The following is an 8,051-nucleotide window of genomic DNA, read 5'->3' on the forward strand; positions in this document are numbered from 1 at the left end:
AAAAAATTTAATTCTGGCTCTCCAGTAATCTGGAGTTTGTGTGTTTTGGATATGTTTTTGGGATTCTTCGCCAAAGTCCCATATTTGACAATTCAGCATTTTTCTTTTAAATTTTATTTTAGATCCACCACAATGCTCGTTACAAGTTTCTGATGTTCCCTGTTGTACATAAAAAAAAGCCAAACAATATATTTACAAATACAAATGAAATGGACAGCCCCTTGATTCAATGCTTCAAAAATATAGATTTATTAGTTTAAGTAATTTATTAGACAACATAAATAGCAAAATGAATGAGAGCACAGCTTCACAAAATTTCTTAGTTATGGACAGTAACAACAATTGGCATCAGAAAATGTGAATATAGACAGGTGACTTATTAACCCCAGGATAGGTGACACTTAAGGTTCAAGAAAGCTTAGCACACAGTTGGGAATACAGGCAATATAAATCTTAAACACAATCAATAATCTGTTACATCATCCCCAAACTGCACTGTTTTCACCCAGTGTAGCTCATAGTTGTCTGCTGTGTGTAATTTAGAGTATTGAAACACCCACGCATGTTTATTTTATTTAACCCAACTGCACATATTCATATTTCTGCAAATCACAGATATTTTGAAACATTTTTTCATGTTGCAAGTCTGCATTTAATTACTCTACTAAGTAGAATATATTATTCAAGTTGTGCGAGCTAAAAGGTTTTAACAACTTTTATTAGTCTACTTAACTTGGTAATTTTGAGTTAATTAGTTTCCTAAAGTTTTCCTAAAGAGGTCCTATTATGCTAGTGTTCAGGTGCATACTTTTTTATTTGGGGTCGTAGTAGAATAAGTTTACGTACTTAAATTTTCAAAAAATATCTCAAATTCTTGAGAGCTCTGTTTGAGCCACAGAGTGAGACATCTCACCTCTGTTCAATCTTTGGTGAGAGTTGCACATGCACATTACTTACAGTGCATGTGTTGTTACCTAATTATTTACTTACTTACTCTCATCAAATATGCCAAAATTTTCCTCTGGCGACTCAGCCTTTTAAAATCGGGCTCATCTCATGTTCATCAAATATTGCAGCAACAGGTAAAAAAATGTAACAGAGACAAAGAACTAAATCACATGCCAATATTATTTATGTTAGCCAAACGCCTTCATTTAGCTAAGTGTGACAAAACTATTAGTTAGACAAAAGGAATCCGACATCTACTAACCCTTGAGGACCTTAAGGTCTGCAGATAGGATCGTTGGCTTTTGGATATTGGCCGTTGTACGGCTGATAATGGACAGGTAGGCAGTGGTTTCCAATTCTATTACAAGCCACAATCACATAATGGGGGTATGTCTCAAGTGTTTCAACTTTGCAGCCCATGCCTATGTAGACCTGATATACCCATATGAGTGAGTCACTGATGCATAAGTTAGAGCCACCAGGATACAGTTGCCGGCCACGGCCGTTACAGATGTATACGACACTTGTCAGGTCTGCCTGCTCCATGAAGGTCTGAGAAGGTCTTTTGCAGAGTCTCTTCTTTAATAGGTATCTGTAAAATGAGCACAGCATTGATAATGTACAACTACGTTTGGAGTAACTTTGGAGTTTAAAATCTGCAGGTCAACCAAAAGTGTGATATTAGAGAATACTTGTGCATCAGCGACAGTGTTTAATTTGAATTGATATGAAATCAGTCAGTCAGAGAGGCTGGTCACTTGGCTGACACGGTAGAAACAAAATTTAACCAAGACTGTAGAAGTACACATTATCTCCATCTAACTGGTGACCAATTTCACAATGAAACCATTTAACTCACCTGCTCCATGCAGTCTCTGATGATCTGTCAAATATCTCCTTCTCAGGGATGATGTGTTTCCAAACAAATTTGTTGTATGCATTGTTCTCATCTTTTTTTTCACAAGGACGTAAATTGTTCCCATTAACAAGAGCAACAGTGACTGTGATGGTAATCAGGAGAACGCCCTTCATCTTGTCTAGAGATGATGATGATAGAAAAAATACTGATGTGTTGACCAAAAAATATCAAGAACATCAGAAAGTAAGGGGTCAAATGTTGAATATACAATGTCGTGTGAAGTAATGAGAAGTCATCCTTTAGTAAAAGTAAGAAATTATATTATGTTAAAATATTATTTACTGGTGCAAGTGAAAATCACTCAAACGAATAGTACTTGAGTAAAAGTATCTGATATGAAATGTACTCAAGAATTAGAAGCACTTTTCTGGCAATAAATGTACTTTGATATCAAAAGTACAAATAATACATATATTTACACGTATGTTTTAATATCCAACTGCCAATAAAATAAAATATCCTTAAAATGCACTACACTGGCTGCAATGCAGCAGGTAATCTGGGAAGTAACTAGGAAATAAAGTAATCAATTAAATGCGGTGGAGTAAACAGTTACAATATTGCCTCCAAAATGTAGTGGAAGTATAAAGTAGCAGAAAATGGAAATACTCAGGTAAAGTACAAGTACCTCAAAGATGAATTTAAGTACAGGACTTGAGTAAATCTACGTAGTTGCATTTTTGTCCTAGAATGTTATTGATGAACATCACGTAACTTTAAAATTTTAGGAACTGAAAAACTGTGATCTTTACTTTTCAGGGTCTTCTCACACATATTAAAGGAAGTCTGCATTTGTCAAAAATTGAAGCTGATGTTACTTTAAAATCAATTTCTCACTGGAGGCTGTCAACAACATTCAGCTAGTGCGAGAGTATGGTGGCTGTGGTCACTGATGGCTCAAGTTCATGTTGAATTGTTTGCTACTGACTGAAAACAACAGCAGCAAGAGAACATCTGAAACATCCTGTTGAGACATCTGATCTAGAAAGGTGCTTAATAAAGTAAAATCACTGTACTTACTTTAAGTCAGTACTGTAACAGAAAGATTCCCAATAAAGTCGCAAAACAGACACAAAACCTTCTAATAACGTAATAAAACTCGTAAGTCATGATGTTTTCTCACCTGCTCCACTCAGCCGGCCTCTGCTCTGTAAATGCTGCTGCGTCAGTATCAAGAGTATTATTGAAATAGATAAACAGCCAATGAGAATCCTGCAAACAGCAGTTTCACCATATATGTCTATGACCATCACTATGAAATTGGTCTACAGTTGTGCATGTACGCTAACCAACTCTGTAAATGAGGAAGTTCCCTTTATGGGGAGCTACTGTATGTGTGAACCTGTCGGGGTTCTGTTGGTAACAGCTAATGTGAGACAATGACAGAAGCAGCAGCTAGGCCTCGAGTGTCACACCTACAAATGCAGAAACATGGTCACCCTCCACCTTCCAATATGAAAGTCTGATATTAAACATGTAATGTGAACGATATGATATAATCTGTACAAACATCAGTATGGTATATAACACAAACGTATGGACGTGTCTGTGGTTTGATGAAGCGTTAAGTGCGAACATCTCATCCCTACTGGATTATCTGCTTTTTTGATTAGACATAAAGTTGCCAAAAAAAACACCTTTGTTACACCCACGATTCTGATGTCATATCAGCAGGTGAGCCGCATGTTGAGGACAATGTTGTTGATTGTGTAGAATAATTAACAAAAATGAATTTGAAGCTCCGACCAAACTCACCAAGCGAGCATTCGCGTGAGCTGAAAATACTGAAGTGAAACTGAATGTCGCGAAAGCCTACCGGCTCTGACGTTCACGCTGACATCATGACTTTCAAGTCACTGATGTCTGCACACTCACGAACAACGATGGAAGAGATGATAATAATCACTAATCGAAGGCACCCAGAGCTGCACGATAACACATCCACTCGTACCAAGGAGGGAAGTGAGCCAGAAAGTAGGATCACCTGGTAAGTTTAAGGAGCGCAGCATATCTCTGATGGATCCAAACTCCATTCAGGGAACAAGCTTTTAAAAGTTGTTTGCTTGTCGTCTGGCCGACAGACCTGATGAAGCATGAATTCAGCTTTTTTACAAGACGGCATTATGATGTTGTTGTCCTTCTGATCCGTTAATTGCAGTCAGATCACAGAGAAAAGTCTTCGTTTATACCGATGTGGTTTGCGATTATTTTGGTTTTGCTTTACTCGCGTAATATTGTTTTGAATGTGTTTTCGTCATAAAACCCCCCACAAATGTAGAGCAGACAGTTCCTGGAGAATGTCCTATGACATCATTATCTTATCCTTGTTAACTAAATGTTAATCAGATAGTTGTTGACATGCAGTTGGCCTGTTTGGAGAGGAAGTGTGAAGAGTTTACATCATGTGTTAAAGGTCCTCTTCTGGGGATTTTTACCCCCAACAGTGTTTTTTTTTATCCTCTCAGCTGTCAGATTCGTCTTGTTCCTCCTTGTGCTCATCCTCCTCCGTCACAGCTCTCTTGTGTTGGCAGCGTCTTGTTTCACCCGTCGTCCCTCCCTCTCTGTCTCGTTCTGGAGATTGTCAAGCGATGACAGAAAACAGTTTGTGACCGACGGGGCTGAGAGAGGACGGAGGGGAGACGGTGGAGAATAGATGAGTGTCGAAAAGACGGGAAAACAGTGGAGAAAAATTGGGGGCTGGAGAGCGTAGGAACGGAGGACAGACATCAAGTATTAGAGAAGGTGGACTGAGGAGGAAGGTTTTATAAGATAAAAATGAAAAAGGGAGAGAGAAAGAGATGAATTGGTGAGTGGGCGGAGGAAAAAGAAAGAGTGTTACTGTAGTACGATGCCCTCTGTGGAGGAATGCATCATTCATCAGCCTCTCTATTAGTGTGTGTGTGTGTGTGTGTGTGTGTGTGTGTGTCCATATAAGGTAACTGCTTCAGGCCACCCGTACAGATTTCAAGCGAGCGCCTCAGTGTGAGAAATGTGTGTGTGCACAAAACTTCACTTCCTGTTTTAATGTCAAAACAGATTTTTAAAGTGTCAAGAAGGGTGTGTGTTTGTATTTTAACCCATATGTGGCGAACAGGACAGGTTTTTGGAATGCTGCCCATCATGAGTGTGTGTGTGTGTGTGTGTGTGTGTGTGTGTGTGTGAGTCATGCATGACAATGACAGACTTGTCCGTTGTTGATGTGCTGCCTGGCGCTGCAGTTTTCTGGCACAAACTCTACTCACAGTCGAGGTCATACAAGGTTTAACATCCAAAGATGTTTTTCCAAGTTCATCTATGTTTCATTTGTCCAAATCTTTTTCTCTCTCTCAGACATCTCAAGCTAACACTTCCGAGTGGATGAGCTAGAAGCCACATACAAGTCTGTAGTATATTCATGTAGTGGTAGTAGATTGTTTTGGCCACTTGGGGCAGCACAACAAGCTGGAATCACAACCTGTGACTGACGAACCTGAACCCTCGATCTGTTTTGCGTCAGCTGGGCTGTTACCGAGCACTTTCACTTTTCCAGCTGTGGGAATTGACTCTTGCATTTGCATTTTTAAAGATCTCTCCATTAAAATGTTTAAAAACGACTAGATCTTCGTTATATAATTTGTTTGATTGCATACCTACATTATCCCAAATGTCCCCCAAACAGCCAGATTATTTTACTGTACATTAGCTGTAAGCTAGCGAGCAACAGCCGCACTGAAGTTGTGTGCACTGTTTGAATTCAGGTCGACTCTGACCGAACTGAGCACTCACCAGAGAATCTGGTTCTCTCTTTTCCTTCTCCTCTCCACTCTGTAACGTTACCTTCATGAAGTAAAGTACATTTCCCCTCCGGCTCCAGTCAGCTGTCGACATTACAGAACATAAACGCCCGACAATGGAGTTCACGTCCGCGGATCACCGCTGCAGTCAGGTTGATAAACAGGAGTGAAGATAAATCCACTTTTTATTCCCGGAAGTTGAAAAGTCATCTCTGAGCTCTCCTCCCGTCGGTAAACATTCGGAGCAGAATCTGATGTGACTGTCGTTGACTTTGTTTTGATAGAGAGACCCCTGGTGGCAGAAATGATATATTCTTTGTGGAAATCAAGTCAACTGAAGGATAACGAGTTTATATCACAACTTGGGACTACTCACCAGGTTGCTGAGGTAAGGGAACACAACAACATTGCCAAAACAACAAGTCCAACAAGACAAGAAGCTCAAGCAGTGAGAAGATCAAACCTACTACTCAAATTTAGAATTATTATCCAGACTTGCTGCTGCAGTCAGGTTGATAAACAGGAGTGAAGATGAATCCCAGTGATCTCTGAGCTCTCCTCCCGTCGGTAAACCCTGCTGAAAAAAACAACAACATTGGACTGGTTCCATTTAGTTTAGGGCACGTTATTATCCCCGTCCTTACCCTCTCTTTCTTCAGTGAAATTCATTACAATACAAAACCGGGTAAAAAAGACATGACACTTTCAATGAAGTTAGTTAATTAGTTGCTGTGGCTGTTTCCACTGGTTTTCAGTGTAAGATAAGCTAATAAGCTAATTAGCTAATGGCTGCAGCTTAGCTATGAGGAAAAGCGGCGCTGATCTTTTAATTTAGCGGGTTAACTCTCGATTAGACGGCGAGCAACCACACACATTGTGCTACACTGATGTTGTCCACTTTATTTACGTCTCTCTCACACTTCATGTCTTCCCTTCCATCTCTCTACAGGTACCTCTCCCTCTCTCGCTCCCCCGACCTCTTTATTTATGTCCTTATTGTCTCGTCTCCATTGTCGCTCCCTCTCTGTTTCTGTCTAGACGGACTCAGCAGTAAATACTCTGTAATCAGCCTCACATGCTTGTCTGCTCACACAGGGCCGCCGCTGTCAGCGCACACACTGACGAGCCTCTGTGTGTGTGTGTGTGTGTGTGTGTGTGTGTGTGTGCGTCTTCCAGCTCGAGGTTTTGATCTAAGTGCCAGTCTATTTCACATGCAAATGATTTAAAGTGTATCTCTCTCCCTCTCTCTCTCTCTCTCATCCCTCGCTCCGTCCAGCTGCAGCGTGAAGCCGCCGAGAGAGAGGCTCGTCTTTATGTCACCGAAAAAACCCAAAGAATCAGGGCCCGCGAGATTATCAGCGCTGAGTCAGGTCGCATATATTGAGAAAACGAGTCTGCGAAGTGTGACATCCTCACCGCTAGAGGTCGTAGAGAGGGTGTTGGGAAACGAATCGCATGGATTTGACAGTTGAGGACAGAGTGTGTGTTCTTTTGTTTTGTTTAAAACATGATGATCGAGGAAAGATAGTGGTTCGGGTCATTTCTTAACAAACACAGGCGCAGAACCAGCGTGAGCTACTCTGTCAGTATCTATAAACACCCTGACTGCAGATCATCAGTAAGAAATGAGTCGATTCGAGCAGCAAGACTGGACAGAAAAAAAGAGAATCTGTATAGAAAAAAAGGTCACATATATATATTACATTCTTTGAGTTATTATAGAGCATTTAAAGGAGCACTATGTAGTTTTTGGGAAGAGATGTTAAGATCGTCTGTTTTTTTTTAGAAATGTCAAAACAAACTCTCTTTGTTTCCATGACTGAATAAACAGACACACAACTCAATTTCACACTGTTTAACTTTGTTGACATGTGGCGGACCCTGCCACCTTTCTAGCTTTAAACAGTGTCCTTATTTTCCTCTGAGAAAATCTTGTTTGTTGTCTAATAGAAAAGAAGTTTGTATTATCACCTCATTAATGGCGTAAATATTAACTGTGCCCCCTTTTAAGATTTGATCTCAGATTGTGTTGAACTTCCTGAGATGATGTGTCGCCGATCACCGCTTAGAGAACAAAACCAAAACTCTCAGCTTGACTTTCTCAGCTTAACTTAACTTGAACCCTGAAGAAGTAATCCAATGTTTGTGTCTTCACCTTCAGATTTATTTGCAGGACGACGTCGCCAAACTGTAAAGTCTGGTTTGATTAAAGACATTTGAAGTAGTGCTGATACATATAAAGTAGTCTGTGTGAGAAGTTAAAGTGTTTCCTGCCTGCAGGCACTTTTTTTAAAATACTTATTATAATTCCCTCTATGAATCATTAATGTCCTTAAAGTGTGGGCTTTTAAATGTGTGCATTGTTAAGAAATGAGCCACACAGCTCAGGAATCCAGAGGCAGAGAGATGTT

General features: G+C 40.1%; 1 long non-coding RNA gene across 1 annotated transcript; it reads right to left on the reverse strand.

The window, feature by feature from the left end:
- Positions 1-225: 225 nt before the first annotated feature.
- Positions 226-1,990, reverse strand: LOC115589688 (uncharacterized). The gene is made up of 2 exons (XR_003985577.1): positions 1,808-1,990; positions 226-1,540 (listed from the first exon to the last, which is right to left on the reverse strand). It is a non-coding gene; the product is annotated as an uncharacterized LOC115589688 (long non-coding RNA).
- Positions 1,991-8,051: the final 6,061 nt, after the last annotated feature.

The sequence above is a fragment of the Sparus aurata genome, chromosome 10 (genome assembly GCF_900880675.1).
Source record: "Sparus aurata chromosome 10, fSpaAur1.1, whole genome shotgun sequence".
Classification (NCBI taxonomy): domain Eukaryota; kingdom Metazoa; phylum Chordata; class Actinopteri; order Spariformes; family Sparidae; genus Sparus; species Sparus aurata.